At 44.4% G+C, this 19,126-nt stretch overlaps 1 protein-coding gene and 1 long non-coding RNA gene across 11 annotated transcripts in view; one reads left to right on the top strand and one right to left on the bottom strand.

Moving 5' to 3' along the window:
- Positions 1 to 19,126, top strand: part of LOC129811094 (uncharacterized) — a 79,480-nt gene that overhangs the window by 43,575 nt on the left and 16,779 nt on the right. The window contains exons 2-3 of one of the 3 annotated variants that reach the window (XR_008752834.1): positions 12,447 to 15,568; positions 15,607 to 16,101. This is a non-coding gene — a long non-coding RNA (uncharacterized LOC129811094). Of the gene's footprint in view, positions 1 to 12,446; positions 16,102 to 19,126 lie in introns of all 3 variants that reach the window. The other 2 variants (XR_008752833.1, XR_008752832.1) reach the window with 2 other exon arrangements.
- The window catches only part of camsap2a (calmodulin regulated spectrin-associated protein family, member 2a), an 89,446-nt gene that overhangs the window by 36,117 nt on the left and 34,203 nt on the right, over positions 1 to 19,126 (bottom strand). The window lies entirely within an intron of this gene.

Consider the following 19,126-nt stretch of genomic DNA (forward strand, 5'->3'; position numbering starts at 1 on the left):
ACAAAGCATCAGTGTAAAACCCCAACTACCATTGTGAAACCCCATATTGGAAAAACCCGATAAGAGTTTGGAATATGGTGGAATCTACAGAAGACCAGGCCTATCAGAAGGGTGTGGCCATCTATTGCCATCTTGATAAGGCCTATCCAGATCTATCCAATCTACGAGGGGGCACAACAAGGATAGAGGGAAGGGAGTAGGTTATGGGAATGGAATTGAACCATGGCATGCTATTCCTCCTCCACATATTGCCTGGCAGATCTGTCTCCAGTTGGCCGCTCCCCAGTGGCTGTTGCCCTGGAAACAGTTGGGTCCGTCCCTCGTTGTGCGACCCAATTAAATGTGTTCACGCATACTGACAGGGAGAGAGAGGCCTACACCAAGCCTGCAGCCTGAGTCAGGAGTTTAGAGCGCGTCTGTCTCAACCACAGACTGAAATAGAACAGTAGTATAATGTACCTCTATGGTCTCAACATCCCACTATATAATATTAATGTCATCATTCCTATTCATATTGGTTCTAGGAAATATAGGATGCTGGTGACACGTTTAGAGTGCATAATAAAGCTGTTGAAGACTTAAAGAAAGATGAATTACTATAATAAACACAAATTAAGAGGCACTACTTGCCCTGAGACATGGTTGTGTAGACTCATTAGAAGCCATATGCTGCCATGTTTTAGGGCAATGGCTATAGCAGGAGAAAGTGCCGTATAGTACACCGTCCCTACACGCACTCCAAATGTCCGTTCAGCTCACGGGCTTGACTGGCTCTGATTTATAGCCATGTGCAGAGGCCTTCAGTGGAGTACAGACCCACAGAAACACACACACGCTTAAAGCAGAAGCCGCCCGCACCAAGCCAACAATGGATTCCCCAATGAATACACAGAGGCAATATGAAAAGGGACCCCCCCCCCCCCCCCCCCCCCCCCCGTCATACTGGTGTCCATGTGTACAGCTCTGGCTAAAAGTAGCGTACGTTCGGGCTCTTTCATACAAGAGCAGTATCCTGAAAGCCCTATAATGACAAAGAAACTGGCTACCCTGTAATTATGATATTTTAAGCCCCTCTGCACTGTAGCCAGGTCATGGTAGCCTGCTAGGAATATGGGACCAAATACAACACTTTTGACAAATGTATTTTCAGAATCTTTAGGGGTGAGACATGTCAATAATTTTGACCCCTACCTTTTTAGAATATTTTTATTACTTGTTTAAAAAAAATCTTTCTCTGAGCAAATTTTCAAAAAAAGATTTGGCACACAATATAGCTCAGTATTTGAATTATTTAAATGATAAAGTCATTATTTCTCATCTTTATCAAGAGTGTCAATATTTCCAAACCCCTCTGTTTACTATCTGGGATGATGCATTACACCATGTGGAAGCCAAATGAAACCACTCAGCGGCAAAGAGACTTGAGTCATGGGTTAGGATTGTGTTCATTAGGCACCAAACAGAAGAAAACAGACTGAAATAGGGAGGGGCTACCTGAAACACTCATTTTCGTTTCCCATCGCAAAACATTTTCCGTTGTGTGCCCTAATGGAGGTGTGGCGTACTCAATTCGGCTTCATTTCATGTTGGAAAAGTTTCTGTATAATGTATACCGGTGAATTTCCATATAAGGCCTAAATAGGGTTTGGAAGAGTGGGTTAGGATTAGTCTGAGCCATATAGATTACGATTTAATCTAAACTGTTGGCTATGTAATCCCATTTCTCAGCGGCCATATGAAACACATCCCCCTAATGTTTAAGGTGAGTTTTGGGGGTAGGGTAATCTGATCCCATATCTATGTTTAAGGGCAATTCATGCTAACGCTAGCATTTCTATATACTAACCGCATGCATTTCTATATGGAATCAGCCCATGCTAACACTAGCAGCCTTGCAGTAGCCTAGCCTGCGCTCGCATCTGTAGCAGTTTGTTACTGACTGTGACACCCAGTTATTGTACTGGCTAGCTATATAATTACACACCACTCCAACCTAGCAACCCAAACACCCCCATTGGAGGACTTTAACCCCAACAGCATTTAATAACATACCGTGAAGACACTTTACAATGCCCTCAATTTAGCCATCTAATCAGAAGGGCAACAACACACTACTCTTCACACACACCCCTCATTACCGAAGAGAGCACAGCGCAGTGAGAAATGAACCTGGCATCTCAAAACAAATTAACATCCCAGACCGGCCTCATCTGGAAAGGCCAAAGGAGCAATGTCATTTATCAAAGGGCTTTTCCGCTTCGGTGCATCTAATGGAAGGATATTGATTTTGATCTGCTTTGTCCCCTGCCGCTGAGACAAAACGACAACAATAAAGACTGATCTTATTATGTTGTAGAGAGTGTCTGGGATTGCTTGGGGGAATATTGCTATCCGGTATGAATAGGATGTTAAAAACACCTGCGGTACTACCAAGGGTGGTGTTACTATGTGTGCATTCAAAATGGGACCCTATTCCCTATAGTGCACTCCTTTCCACTTAAAATTAGTGCAATATGTAGGGAGTAAGGTGCTCTTTCAGACACAGTCTATGACTCTTGCCCATTGAGATCAAGGGCAAGGTTATTTGAGTGACAGCCGAGCTGTTGACCTATGCTTTCAAGTGTTTACTTGGTAATACTGACACGTCACTACTAACGTTACTGTTATGTGGACCCGTGACCCACAAGTCTCCTTGATCACAGCAGCTATGAAAACTGATATATATCCGGTATTGATCTCATAGTAGGCTACATAAACCTATCTATTGTTTTAAAGAAACATAATGGAAATCATATCGGGCCGTTCCATTCGACTTCAATCACTTTTTGACCTCACCCCTTTTGATTTAAACGAAACTTTCAATACATATTTGCCAATGGTAGAAGTGGTCAGAAAGTGACTTTTTTTTGTTGACCTGAGTGCTATAACATTTAGGAGATAGAAGTGCTCAAAGTTGACCCGTTTCGCATACCCCACCATACCATGAGACGTTCATGTCTTCATCACTAGAAAATATAAAAGGTTGAGTTTAATATCATTTAAAAGCTTACAAACAGGGTTGTCTCAATCCACTATCCGCCTATGCCCGTGGCCGAGCTACAGTGGTATTTGTCAGACCATGGGACAAATCTGTCTTCTCACAAAACGTTTGTAGCGTCCGAATGGTTTGGCCTACAAACTATTACACTCTATGGGAAGGGGAGACCCTCTGTTTTACTCTACGACCCTCACAAGTGCCAACTTCTGTAGCTGTAACGCTCGTCTTCCTCCTCGTCTGAAGAGGAGCAAGGATCGGACCAAAACGCAGCGTGGGTTGAATACATAATAAGTTTAATAATAATAACGAAGACGAAAAAAACACTTGAACAAACTACAAAATAATAAACGACGTTAACAGACATGAACTTGAGAACACATAAAACATGAACGCACGAACAGGTAGGAACAAACGAACGAACGAAACGAAACAGTACCGTGTGGTGAAACAAACACAGACACAGCAACATTCACCCACAAACAAACAGTGAGAACAGCTTACCTTAATATGGTTCTCAATCAGAGGAAACGTAAAACACCTGCCCCTGATTAAGAACCATATCAGACTAGTTGAATGAACTCAACATAGAAACACATATCATAGAATGCCCTTTCTTCAGCTCACGTCCTGACCAACTAAACAATACAGAACAAAGGAAATAAGGTCAGGAACGTGACAGTAGCCCATACAAACTAATGGAAGTATAGAGGTAGTTTTGTGCCAACAAAAATAAGGGGTTAAATATGTGTCCAAAAAAACTTAAATATTTCCTGAGCTGTCTTATATCTCCTAGACATAGGACAGACACTTTACAACCTTATTCTTTTCTTTTTGTTTGGTGTCTAATGAACATGACCCAGATGTGTACTTTGCTGCAGAGCTGTTTGTCTTCCCAATGGCTCATCAGGAAGGTATTGAAAGCAATGTAGACAACCCCCTATTGAAATCAGCTTAAACTGAGCACAAATGAGGGACACATATGTGTAGTCTCAGTCTCTTATGTAATTTGGGTGGTACACAACAATGTTTAATTGTTTGATCAAACATTTGTTGCGTAAGAGGCTTGACCTGATTGTAACCTCCATTTGGGAGAGCTGTAACCTGCTTGTGGAACATTAAGCTAAGGCCTTACTCATCAAGGACTGACTGGCTCTCAAAGCACACTGTGCCAGGATGAGGAAACAGTATCACAGTATGTACTGTGCATAATATTGTCATTTAGCAAACGTTTTATCTAAAGCGACTTGCAGTGAAGTCATATCATGCAGGAAACTCTTGCGGTATTGCAAGCACCATGCTCCAACCAGAGCCAAATATATATATATATATATATATATATATATATATATATATATATATATATATATATATATATATTGGCTTCAACCAATTGAGCCATTGGAACCCACATTGTGCCAGTGCTTTCCAAACAGCAGGTAGCAGCCAGTCCCCCTTAAGGTGCTCCTAAACACTGAGTGGTTACTTACTAGAAATATGGTTCAGTCTATTTGGGGACTCAATGGGAAAAGTAAAAGTTTAGGTGATTCACGAGGCAAAAAAGTTTGGGCATCCTATGCAATGCGTTCAGAAAGCTGGCACTGACACTAAAACAGATCTATAATGCAGTGTGGGGATTCAATATTAACAACCAAAACTGATTTAATATTGAAATAAGGTCTGGTTTTAGCACTAAAGCTTTTCTTTGGTAAAGAGCAGTCAAAAAATGACTTGTCCATGTCCAAAGGCTCTCTCTGTCCGCCCGACGGGTTTCTAAAAATGGAATCCGTCCTATTCCAGGTAACCGTGGCAATAGCCTCACGCCATCTCGACTCGACACAGAATAGCACTCAACGTTGGATGTCTGCAGGACATCAGTATGGTAGGAAAAAGCTGTGCTATAGACAGGTTGGTTGTTTAGTGTAACGGATGTGAAATGGCTAGCTAGTTAGCGGGTACGCGCTAGTAGCGTTTCAATCAGTTACGTCACTTGCTCTGAAACCTATTAGTAGTGTTGCCCCTTGCTCTGCAAGGGCCGTGGCCTTTGTGGAGCGATGGGTAACGATGCTTCGTGGGTGACTGTTGTTGATGTGTGCAGAGGGTGCCCGGGTCGGGGCGAGGGGACGGTTTAAAGTTATACTGTTACATTAGCAACTTAACTGATGAGTGCGCAATTATGCGGCAAAACAGACAGGGTTGGCTTAGACTGTTGACGTCATGTGAACCAAATTGTGTCTCGAATGTTTATTGAAAACATAAATACTGTCACGTTCCTGACCTATTTATGTTAGTTGTTATGTGTGTTAGTTGGTCAGGACGTGAGGTTGGGTGGGCATTCTATGTTTTCTGTTTCTGTGTTGGTTTTGGGTTGCCTGGTATGGCTCTTAATTAGAGGCAGGTGTTTGGCGTTCCTCTAATTAAGAGTCATATTTAGGTAGGCGTTGTCACAGTGTTCGTTGTGGGTGATTGTCTCCTGTGTTTGTGTATGTCGTTGCGCCACACGGGACTGTATTCGGTTTGCTCGGTTTATGTAGGCTTTTTCCCTGTTCGTGCGTTCTCGTGTGTTATGTGAGTCCGTCGTTCAGATCTGTTCTACACCGTTTATTTGTTTTGTTAGTGTATAGTCAAGTTCGTGTTTTTTTCCGTCTTGTCATTAAATTCATTATGTATTCAAACTCCACTGCGCCTTGGTTCAATCCCTGCTCCTCTTCGGATGAAGAAGAGGAGGACAGCCGTTACAGAATCACCCACCACTCCAGAGCCAAGCAGCGGAGTCAACGGAGAAAGGGACAGGAAAAGAAGGAGCAATGGACATGGGACGATGTATTGGACGGAAAGGGTTGCTACACTTGGGAGGAGATCCTGGCTGGTAGGGATCGCCTCCCATGGGAACAGCTGGAGGCACTGAGGAGAGCAGAGGCTACCGGGGAGAGGAACCGGAGCTATGAGGGAACGCGTCTGGCACGGAAGCCAAAAAAGTAACACCCAAAAATTTCTTGGGGGGGGGGCTAGGAGGTAGTGGGCCAAGGGCAGGTAGGAGACCTGCGCCCACTTCCCAGGCTTACCGTGGAGAGCGGGAGTACGGGCAGGCGCCGTGTTACGCAGTAGAGCGCACGGTGTCTCCTGTACGAGTGCATAGCCCAGTGCGGGTTATTCCACCTCCCCGCACTGGGAGGGCTAGATTGGGTATTGAGCCAGGTGTCATGAGGCCGGCTCAACGCGTCTGGTCTCCAGTGCGTCTCCTCGGGCCGGCATACATGGCACCTGCTTTACGCATGGTTTCCCCGGTTCGCCTACATAGCCCGGTGCGGGTTATTCCACCTCCCCGCACTGGTTGGGCAACCGGGAGCATTCAACCAGGTAAGGTTGGGCAGGCTCAATGCTCAAGAGTGCCAGTACGTCTCCACGGTCCGGTATTTCCGGCACCACCTCCCCGCCCCAGCCTAGTACCTACAGTGTCTACACTACGCACTAGGCTACCAGTGCGTATCCTGAGCCCTGTTCCTCCTCCACGCACTCTCCCTGTAGTGCGTGTATCTAGCCCGGTGCCTCCAGTTCCGGCCCCACGCACTAAGCTACCAGTGCGTCTCCAGAGCCCTGTACAAACTGTATCTTCTCCCCCTACTAATCCTGATGTGCTTGTCCTCAGCCCGGCGTCACCAGTGCCGGTACCACGCATCAGTTATAGAGTGGGCTTTGAGAATACAGTGTGCCCTGTCCCTGCTCCCCGCACTAGTAGGAAGGTGCTTATCCTTAGCCCGGTGCCTCCAGTTCCGGCACCACGCACCAGGTCTACAGTGCACCATATCCGGCCAGAGCCATCCGTCTCCCCAGCGCCATCTGAGTCATCCGTCTCCCCAGCGCCATCTGAGCCATCCGTCTCCCCAGCGCCATCTGAGCCATCCGTCTCCCCAGCGCCGTCTGAGCCATCCGTCTGCCAGGAGCCTGCAAAGCCGCCCGTCTGCCATGAGCCTGCAAAGCCGCCCGTCTGCCATGAGCCTACAGAGCCATCCGCCAGACAGGAGCCGCTAGAGCCGTCAGCCAGACAGGAGCCGCTAGAGCCGTCAGCCAGACAGGATCTGCCAGAGCCGCCAACCAGACAGGATCTGCCAGAGCCGCCAACCAGACAGGATCTGCCAGAGCCGCCAACCAGACAGGATCTGCCAGAGCCGCCAACCAGACAGGATCTGCCAGAGCCGCCAGCGAGCCATGAGCAGCCAGAGCCGTCAGAGAGCCATGAGCAGCCAGAGCCGTCAGAGAGCCATGAGCAGCCAGAGCCGTCAGAGAGCCATGAGCAGCCAGAGCCGTCAGAGAGCCATGAGCAGCCAGAGCCGTCAGAGAGCCATGAGCAGCCAGAGCCGTCAGAGAGCCATGAGCAGCCAGAGCCGTCAGAGCGCCATGAGCAGCCAGAGCCGTCAGAGCGCCATGAGCGTCGAGAGCCGTCAGCCTGCCATGAGCGTCGAGAGCCGTCAGCCTGCCATGAGCGTCGAGAGCCGTCAGCCTGCCATGAGCGTCGAGAGCCGTCAGCCTGCCATGAGCGTCGAGAGCCGTCAGCCTGCCATGAGCGTCGAGAGCCGTCAGCCTGCCATGAGCGTCGAGAGCCGTCAGCCAGCCATGAGCGTCGAGAGCCGTCAGCCAGCCATGAGCGTCAAGAGCCGTCAGCCAGCCATGAGCGTCGAGATTCGTCAGTCAGCCATGAGCTGCCCTTCAGCCTGAAACGGCTAGATACCCAGAACTGCCCATCAGTCCAGAGCTGTCTCTCTGTCCGGAGCTGCCTTTCAGTCCGGAGTTGCCCCTCTATCCTGATCTCCCTCTCTATCTTGATCTACCTCTATATTCTTATCTATCCCTCTGTCTGGATTTATCTCTCTGTCCCGGTGCTGTCCTTATTAGTGATGTTATTAAGAGGATTTTGTGGGGGTAAAAAGAGGGTGGACATTCTTAGAGGGAGGAAGCTAGGATGGATTATGGTGGGGTGGGGACCTCGCCCGGAGCCTGAGCCACCACCGTGGTTAGATGCCCACCCAGACCCTCCCCTAGACTTTGTGCTGGTGCGTCCGGAGGTCGCACCTTATGGGGGGGGTAATGTCACGTTCCTGACCTATTTATGTTAGTTGTTATGTGTGTTAGTTGGTCAGGACGTGAGGTTGGGTGGGCATTCTATGTTTTCTGTTTCTGTGTTGGTTTTGGGTTGCCTGGTATGGCTCTTAATTAGAGGCAGGTGTTTGGCGTTCCTCTAATTAAGAGTCATATTTAGGTAGGCGTTGTCACAGTGTTCGTTGTGGGTGATTGTCTCCTGTGTTTGTGTATGTCGTTGCGCCACACGGGACTGTATTCGGTTTGTTCGGTTTATGTAGGCTTTTTCCCTGTTCGTGCGTTCTCGTGTGTTATGTGAGTCCGTCGTTCAGATCTGTTCTACACCGTTTATTTGTTTTGTTAGTGTATAGTCAAGTTCGTGTTTTTTTCCGTCTTGTCATTAAATTCATTATGTATTCAAACTCCACTGCGCCTTGGTTCAATCCCTGCTCCTCTTCGGATGAAGAAGAGGAGGACAGCCGTTACAAATACATTTGCACAATGAGCACTTGTTGTCTCTCCAATACATTGCCACAGTTGTTGGTTAGCTACAATAGCTAGTATATTTGAGCCATATTAGCATAGACGTGACATCAGTAAAAACACCTCAAAATGAGACACGGTATGCAGAACAAGATAAAACTAGCTGAAACAAGCCACATGTGATTCCCCACGTCAGCTTCTTGTCATTGTATCCAGCCATCCAGAATCACAACACCAGTCGGCCTTCTGCCCCATTGAAGCGCGCGCGTTGGTTTCGTGATGTCGTCAACTAACCCGTCTATTGGACGGCTTGAAACTGCTAGTTTGAGAGTGGAAGAGGTTTGAACTGCTCAATACAACATTTTCATAAATATATAGAGGAAAACAATATCATTCAATACAGCATCCCACTAATTAACTGTGAGAATCAAGAGTCTCATCAGTGGCAATACACTTCCCGTAGAAGAGATTATAAAAGAGCACTGAACATCAATTTCATTTTGGAAGAATTCCACCACTGGGCATCCAAACTCTTTGTAATATATAGATCTCTTTCACTCTCTTTTTCTCTTTGAAATAGAGTGATGGGATGGATCCTTTGAGAGAGTGCCCAGATGCAGGCAGACACACATACTTGTGTACACACACACACACACACACACACACACACACACACACACACACACACACACACACACACACACACACACACACACACACACACACACACACACACACACACACACACACACACACACACACACACACACACTCTCTCTCTCTCTGCAGGAAATAGGCTCACTGTGAGAGACAGGAGAAGACCAGCGGGCAGGATTGTTCCTTTCTTGTGTATATGAGTAGACAAGGCCTTCAGTGAGGGTTTTATAACCAATTGGGTAACACGGTTCATCTGTGCATCTCAAGAACACATTTGCCTACTGAGCTAAAGCCTATCAGCTTTGGGAACCAACATCACACAAGAATAGTTGACCAAACATCCTCAATTACAATTGGAAGGTTCACAGTGCCAAAGTGAACTGAAAGGAGAACCGTGTGTTATCTAAGAGCATGCTGTTCAACGAGTCCCAACCTTTTCATTGTCCATCCTTTGTAATAAGATCAATTTGAGGAAATCTTCCCTGATCTAGCAAAAATCCTCTACTCAGATTTCAATAGAGTGACGGGAAAATTAGATTTTTCCATAATCTCCTGGTTAGGTACTCCAACCAGCTTAGCCTACCTCGGTATTACTATGGATCAAATAAAAGCTTTAACAATGAAAGACTATAGTTCTCTCTAGGTACCAACAGATCACGAAGGAAGAAATTGTCAGATACTACAGTACAGTAACATGATGTTAGCTACTGGAATTTTGTCTTTGAAATTCCAGGTAATTATGGCTCTTACCACTTCCTTCTTCAGCATGAGGATTTTTAGAGAGAAGACAGTTAGGTGTATCAAACAGCTACTATCAGGATCTTGCATTATGACAGCACAAGTCAAGTTCCATTCCAGTCTTGGTGCCACACCACAACCAAACCTTCATCTCCGGTGCTATACTCTTTATGTTATCTGGCTCTGAAACCTGGGCATTGTTCGTTAGCCATAAATGGAAATCTTGAAAAAGATCGACTCTATTGAACAAGTTCAGGTATCCATGCTTCCCACTTGAAAACGTTTCCTTCCATTTGGTGTTTACTGTGACAAAAAAAAAGACTCCTTCCACTCAGGGGCGATGCCACAACAGGGCCTGGCAGGACATTGGCCCTGACAGTTTTAATCCAGGCCCAGCCAATCAGCTATAGAAGCGACAGGTGCACTTGGTTCCTCTGCCATGCATGCCGGGTAGGCGAAGCGTTCCCATTTTGAACCATTTTATTTGTCTGAAGATACAAACTACGCCTACTCGGCGGGCCCAGAGAGCTAAATCAGATGCACCTGTAGGCATACCACTGGTCAATATGATAGCTAGATCACCGTGTCTAAAGCAGCTTCCACAAACCTACAGCAAAGTTGATACTGTCTGTAGAGCAAGTTATTGTAAGATTTCAAAACCATGCCTAGAGTAGTCATTACAAAATCATGTTAAACACTATTACTGCACACAGAGTCCGTGCAACTTCTTATGTGACTTGTTCAGTGGCGATTGTAGCATGTAGATCTTGGTGGGGCAAAACATTCATAAAAATGAGATGCATGCCTGCAACGCCACTACACAACAGAATACATCAATTGCACTGTAACGGTGACAAACAGCAGAGCTCTATTTTCAGCACCATGGAGGGAATCCTTACCACCGCTGCACCTGGCAATCAGCGGAGCCTTGTCTATCAGTGAAACAGTTCATTCAGTCCCTTTACCGCCTTTTGAAAAACCATAGCTGATACGGCTGATTTGCTTGAACAGATGTGGTTTCTATTGACTATTGAGATGTACAAACTATGGCATAACGACGAACGGATTATGACGGGCGGGTAAGAAGCAATCCGTAATTTCGATAAAGACATTCATGAGCGAGCTAGGACGGACGTAGTCAACATAACTATTTGTTCGGCACTTTTGAAATGTACAACAGAATTCTGAACGTGGGCGTCCTTACAGTATTCTCCACGTACACCAAATCAGAACTGTAGGATAAATAAAAGGGGCATTTAAGCAGACAATGAAAGCACTTACAATATTCAATGACTACTATTCTCTAAAACAGGCTATAGGCTACATGTGCACCACCAAGTTGGAACAGCAGGCTAAGTTATGAATGGGAAAGTTATCAAATTATTAGGGCGAGTGTTGGGTGGTCCTTTGCATGGGGTGATGTAAGTTTCCTTCAACAATCAGTCTTCCAGACAGATGACACAGACACAAGAACCTTGGTATAAAACTCTTTAGTAATAAAATGCAATTGCAAACAGAGATTCACATACAGAATACCTCAGTAGTCTATAGTAAAGATCTGTGTGGCGAAACAGGAGACAACACTCTTTATACTAACTAGTTGGTGTAGACAACCTACCGTCAATCATACCTTAAACTTGTTGCATTGGATTAGATACAAAGTATCTAAGAGGAGAAAAACATGTCTAGACTGTGGTTTCTCACTCTACTATCTCGGCCTTGAGCCTGTGTGACTATCAGCAGGTGCAGACAGTTCTCAGCCTGAGAACTAAAGCAGTACATCTCCATTACCCAGTACTTTTCCATCATTGCGCATTGCAAGCATACAATGGTTATCACATATATACAGTAAATATCGCATTGGTGTAGCCATACACCTAACCCCCAGTGTAACCACCAACATTCCCCCCTTTGAGACTACCTAGTCTCATATAACCATGGACAGAAATCGACGTTAGACATCTGGAAATTTTAACCATTCACATATAGGTAGTATAGTAATCAGACTCTGGGTCAATGGCATCATAGTATTCATCATAGGAGGCAGGTAAAGCCAATACCTTTCAACCAGGCATGGTCTGTCTCTGCCATTGGTCTACTCATTGAACCAAACAACTCTCTCATGGATTTGGGTTTAGACAAAACAACAGCAAAAAATTAACACTGCAGTCCCATTTGGGGCCACTTTTCAACCTAAGTCTCGAACAAACTTTGCCCACGAGTTGACAGGGCCGGCTTCACCCACACAAACAAGTAGTGTGGATAGAGCCAACATAGTCAACCACCACCGACCACATGCTGTCGTCTTCTCTCTCTTATACCCCCTAAGGGTTTGTTAATTTACAACATAACCTTGCTGATCATGTAAAACACTTGGTTCTTCAGGGCTCTGGTCTTGCCCTTCATCTTTTTCAAGTCTTTGGTCTCGACTCACATCTGCTTCTGCATCTTGTTTCAGGCTGTGTCTGGCTCCATCATCTCCTGTGGGCTGAACACCTTCTGGCAATGGGACAGGTGGTGCCAGCCGGACCTTTCCTGAACCGCCGTTGATGTTGCCATGGTTACCTGGAATGGCCCCCTCCATCTTGGCTGATTCCATTTTCTCTCGTGGACACGTATTTTGACCCAGTCTCCAACCTCCACAGGCAGGCAGTCGGGGTCCTCACCTGGTACCTCCTCCTGAGCTTTCCTAGTGTGATAGTGGAGAGATCTGACAATAGTAGTTAGCTCTTTCATGTACTCCAAGTGTTCTACTTCAGCTAGAGTGAGGTCTATTTGTCTGTCAGTCATGGGTCTGTGGTACGGGAACATTCATGGGTCTTCTTTTCAACATTTAATGTGGTGTACACCCCAGGCCTTTATTAACATTACTGCACATTTTCCTTAACACCAGTGGTAAACAATCCAACCAAGATTTCTTGGTGGAGTGGCATGCCTTAGCTAACCCTTGTTTAATGGATTGGTTAGCTCTCTCAGTAACCCCATTACTCTGGGGGTGGTAGATGGACAAAAACTTCTGGTCCACTCCCATCATTATGGCTACCTGCTTCACTACATCACCAGTGAAGTGGGTACCATTGTCTGCAGATAAAACCTCAGGAACACCAAATTGCCTCCACCCACCTAGTGAACCTGCCAATAAGGACTAAACAGTACCTTTTCCTTTCTTTTCTTTCAGCAAGATTTATAAAATCCATGGCAAGATGGACAAATGGTCCTCTTGGCGTAGGGAAATGACCTGGTTTCAGAGGTGCTCCTTTGGCAAATGTTAAATTGCATGCACGTAGCACATCGAAACAGAAACTGTTTCACATGCTGAGTCAAATTTGGACAAAACCAATCCAAAGAAATTGCTTCTATCATATCCCTCCTTTACAAATGGGCCATACCATGGGCCACTTGGCAAACAGAGGCGATAAGACAAGTCTGTCTCCAAATTTTAGAAAGAGGGTCTAGTTTACAACCCCGCTGTTGCCATGCCAAATGAGAACCAACATCCAAAGCCTGTTTAGATGCCAAATCATCAATGTCTTTCCCAACAGTAGCAGAGAAGAACATGGAGTGGCTATGACACTTGGAGGCAGCCAATTTAGCAGCCTCATCTGTCACGGCGTTACCCATACTCACAAAACCTTTCCCTCCAGTGTGAGCAGCAACCTTCACAATAGCCAAAGCAGAGGGCAGCATCATAGCCTCCAAATGATCTAAAACCATAGTTCTATTACGAATAGGACTTCCACTAGCATTGTGAAAACCCCTACTCCTCCAGACACCACACCAGGAGGGACAAACCCCTATTGCATAAGCAGAATCAGAGAAAATTGTAACCCTTTTCCCTTCCCTTTTACAGGCAGTGGTTAGTGCCAAAAGTTCAGCCTGTTGACCTGAGAAAGCATCTGGTAATGGTTGTTATATGTGAGTGGTTCTATCAACTGTCACAATACCAAACTCTGCATGTTTCTTCCCTGTAGTTTGATCTATATATGCAGAACCGTCAAGTCAGCATCAGTCAGGGCAGTGTCAGAGAGGTCAGGCCCAGCCTTCATTGGTGTGGGACCCACTGTCTCCGCACTGCCTTTGGTTGAATCTGTTATGGTGCCCCGTGATTTGGTTTTAATCAGGTTCTATGTAATGTGGACTGAGTGACTTATCTGTATGGTACTGTAGAAAACCCCAGTTCTATGCCCGTATACAAGTAGTAGAACGTAACATATACCCAACACAGTTCTATTTTCTCTAACCCCTCTTCTTCTTTAGTTTCACTACATTTATTCACTAACCACGCCACTGTAAATGGTTCCACATATGTGTGGTAAATAACCACAATTGGTTTCAATTGTATTTTAACTTCAGTACGGGGGTCTCCCTGGCTCCTCTCTTGTGGATGTAATAGAAGAGTAAACTCACAACATGTCTTTCCCAATAGGCAATTCGCAAATGTATCCCTTCTTGTACTTGATGCCCTCAATCTCTCACAAAATGTCACTGAACCCACCAGGTACAACCCCAAATCCGTAAACACCGGCACCCTCATAGATATCATCCTAACCAACTTGCCCTCCAAATTAGAGGTCGACCGAATAATCGGAATGGACGATTAATTTTAGTTTTCATAACAATCAGACAATTTTAACATGATTTTTTAACCCTTTATTTAACTAGGCAAGTCAGTTAAGAACACATTCTTATTTTCAATGACGGCCTAGGAACGGTAGGTTAACTGCCTTCAGGTAAGAACACCATACATAAAACCAGTCTTCCCTCAGGTAAGAACACCATACATAAAACCAGTCTTCCCTCAGGTAAGAACACCATACATAAAACCAGTCTTCCCTCAGGTAAGAACACCATACATAAAACCAGTGTCTTCCCTCAGGTAAGAACACCATACATAAAACCAGTCTTCCCTCAGGTAAGAACACCATACATAAAACCAGTCTTCCCTCAGGTAAGAACACCATACATAAAACCAGTCTTCCCTCAGGTAAGAACACCATACATAAAACCAGTGTCTTCCCTCAGGTAAGAACACCATACATAAAACCAGTCTTCCCTCAGGTAAGAACACCATACATAAAACCAGTCTTCCCTCAGGTAAGAACACCATACATAAAACCAGTCTTCCCTCAGGTAAGAACACCATACATAAAACCAGTCTTCCCTCAGGTAAGAACACCATACATAAAACCAGTGTCTTCCCTCAGGTAAGAACACCATACATAAAACCAGTGTCTTCCCTCAGGTAAGAACACCATACATAAAACCAGTGTCTTCCCTCAGGTAAGAACACCATACATAAAACCAGTGTCTTCCCTCAGGTAAGAACACCATACATAAAACCAGTGTCTTCCCTCAGGTAAGAACACCATACATAAAACCAGTGTCTTCCCTCAGGTAAGAACACCATACATAAAACCAGTGTCTTCCCTCAGGTAAGAACACCATACATAAAACCAGTGTCTTCCCTCAGGTAAGAACACCATACATAAAACCAGTCTTCCCTCAGGTAAGAACACCATACATAAAACCAGTGTCTTCCCTCAGGTAAGAACACCATACATAAAACCAGTCTTCCCTCAGGTAAGAACACCATACATAAAACCAGTGTCTTCCCTCAGGTAAGAACACCATACATAAAACCAGTCTTCCCTCAGGTAAGAACACCATACATAAAACCAGTGTCTTCCCTCAGGTAAGAACACCATACATAAAACCAGTCTTCCCTCAGGTAAGAACACCATACATATAAAACTTTCAATCACTTGTCACCCAGTACCTCAGTACTGACTTGGTTCATCCTCATCTATAACCAAGTTCCTCACACAAGGTTTCATTAGACCCTCAGGAATTTCTAACTATTACACCTGGGATTCTGTGTCATTTCTCACATATACATCATATTACGGGCTTGTACATAAATGTAGGTATCGACTGTTCCTGTAATTATCAACCCCATGAGTGAGGTGCCACTTACATACTGGAATGAGTCATCAACCACACAGTGCTTTTTCTCATTTCAGACTTTTGGTTTAACAGGCGTCTGCTTACCTTATAATTTGATGCGCTGCACAGTGGGACGAAGATCATCCAGACGCGGCGGACACTCACTCCTGGTAAGCTCGCCAAATGTTGGGTGGTCCTTTGCATGGGGTGATGTAAGTTTCCTTCAACAATCAGTCTTCCAGACAGATGACACAGACACAAGAACCTTGGTATAAAACTCTTTAGTAATAAAATGCAATTGCAGACAGAGATTCACATACAGAATACCTCAGTAGTCTATAGTAAAGATCTGTGTGGCGAAACAGGAGACAACACTCTTTATACTAACTAGTTGGTGTAGACAACCTACCGTCAATCATACCTTAACATTGTTGCATTGGATTAGATACAAAGTATCTAAGAGGAGAAAAACATGTCTAGACTGTGGTTTCTCACTCTACTATCTCGGCCTTGAGGCTGCGTAACTTATCAGCAGCTGCAGGCAATTCTCAGCCTGAGAACTAAAGCAGTACATCTCCATTTACCCAGTACTTTTCCATCATTGTGCATTGCAAGCATACAAAGTTTAGCACATATATACAGTAATCATGGCATTGGTGTAGTCCCCCAACCAACCCCCATTGTAACCCCCAACATGAGGCACATGGGCTACTAACAGCTTACTACACAACATACACGTATTACTTTCTTAGCTACAGTATAACACATCTCCCTGGATTAGCACATCAATATGCAGCAGCATACAATATATTTTTGGACTTACCTTGTTGTGCTGTGCTCAATTGAGCAGGAAGGTTGCGCGGCGGTCATTTTGTGGACAGATTTTGGCATCAAACCTTGTCATCAAAGTCTGGCATTCTCTGGATGTATGGTGCTTTCAAGACAACTCTGAAAAAACAAGGTTGAATCATGACGTCAGTGATCCTCAGGTCGGGGCTCTAGGAAGAGGCCCGAGTTCCCGACTTGGAATTCCGAGTTGGATGACCGTTCAAAACAGTTGAAATCGTTTTTTTCCAGAGTTTCCAGTTGTCTTGAATTCACTGAAGTCTGAGATTTCCCAGTTCCCAGTTGTTTCGAACGCGGCAGAAATCATGCTGGATTAACAGCATGGCCAATGTTGAATGTTTATAATTTTAAGCTTGGAAAACAGACCCTTAAACCCAGACTTGGACCACACACCCTCCCCACTGAATAGCTGGCTAGTGATTGCTTTGCAAGGTTGCAGTTAGCAACGGATTCCCTCCAAACCAGTCATTGTTGAATTTGCGATTTCCAACTTGTTGTGTAATGTTTATGTCCAATGGCCGATGAGCGCCGATGATTACCGATACGTTTTATCTATAATTTCTCTTGTGACAAGGTTTGAAAAGGATTTGCCAGTAGATCGTCAACTTGATTCATGATGATGACTGATTTCAAGATTGCTACCTAAGATTTTGAAAGTATGATGTTGACATGATCAGTCTAATCAAAGCTATGGTAGATATAAAGTGATTTGACCACTTGATAATCTGCAGGGATATACACCGAGTATACCACACATTAGGAACACCTTCCTCAATTGTCTCAAGGCTTAAAAATCCTTATTTAACCTGTATCCTTCCCTTCATCTACACTGATTGAAGTGGATTTAACAACTGACATCAATAAGGGATCATAGCTTTCACCTGGATTCACCTGGTCAGTCTATGTCATGCAAAGAGCAGGTGTTCTTAATGTTTTGTACACTCAGTGAATAAAAGCTATCTTTAAATCCAATGGTATGTTTACTGAATAGATCAAGTGCTCATAGTCATTTGCGTATTAACACTGTACCCAGCAAGTACAGTACCAGTCAAAAGTTTGGACACACATACTCATTCAACGTTTTTTCTTAATTTGTACTATTTTCTACATTGTAGAATAACAGTGAAGACATAAAACTATGAAATAACACATATGGAATCATGTAGTAACCAAAAAACTGTAAAACAAATCAAAATATATTTTATATTTGAGAATCTACGTAGTAGCCACCCTTTGCCTTGATTATAGCTTTGCACGCTTGGCATTCTCTCAACCAGCTTCACCAGGAAACTTGAAACTATGCCAAACACAGCTAAATTACCTGATTGGTCCATGACACAATGTTACTACTTGATATCTATATAATCTGATTGCAACAAAACTGGAACTGTAATCAATTACGTTATCAGCTAAAATATTGTAATCAGATTACAGATACACTTCTGAAAAACTAGATTACTTTTCAATTCAGAAAGAATGTTTGTGAAAAAATACATCACGATACCTTTCTGTTTTCTCAATGACATTCAATCCAGGATTGAAAAAAGGCGCAAGTTAAAGTTTGTTCTAGTCCTACCTGAAAGAGTCTGACCACAAGTCAGAAAACACTATGATGACACACCCAATGCGTTCAATGGATCCTTTGTAACTGAAAGTAATGATATTACATTACTGAGTTTGGGTAATCCAAAGGTACGTTACTGATTACAATTTTGGACTAGTAACTAGTAACTGTAACAGATTACATTTATAAAGTAACCTGCCCAACCCTAACTGCTGTGTAGTAGTAACCATTACGCTCACTGAACAAATACCCCTACAGCAACCCCCATTTATTCCAGTATGCACAAATATTCTATAAACCTGCATTTAAATGGGAGTTTCAATATACACATAGCAGATAAGGACAACAGCTGCATCTAAGAATGTAACACCACCATCTCAAAAACAGCATAATGTCACTAACTACTTTGTAATGATGTATGGTTAGCAGACAACATTCAAGTCTTACTAGAGAAGGCCTACTTATACCTAACCGTACATACCTTGTCATACATATCCTAGCAGCACCCCTTATAGCACAGATAGAGCAACAGAGAAACCATAAACAGTGGTTCCTCTTTTAAAAGTTGCGAGCTTACACCGCTTAGAAGTACCCAGTGTCACAGCTTCATTGCTCCAGACCACCACAAGGGGGAGGTAGAGCATTCATTATGCATTTGGGTCCCAAGGTTTTTACATGACCAACCATATGGAGTGGTTCCAATGACGAATTTGACGTGAGCCACCCCTCCCTGGTGACTTTCCTCAGCAAAGATGGCTGACAAAACATTACGGAGGAAGCAAATG

Source organism: Salvelinus fontinalis, chromosome 14 (genome assembly GCF_029448725.1).
Source record: "Salvelinus fontinalis isolate EN_2023a chromosome 14, ASM2944872v1, whole genome shotgun sequence".
Classification (NCBI taxonomy): Eukaryota; Metazoa; Chordata; class Actinopteri; order Salmoniformes; family Salmonidae; genus Salvelinus; species Salvelinus fontinalis.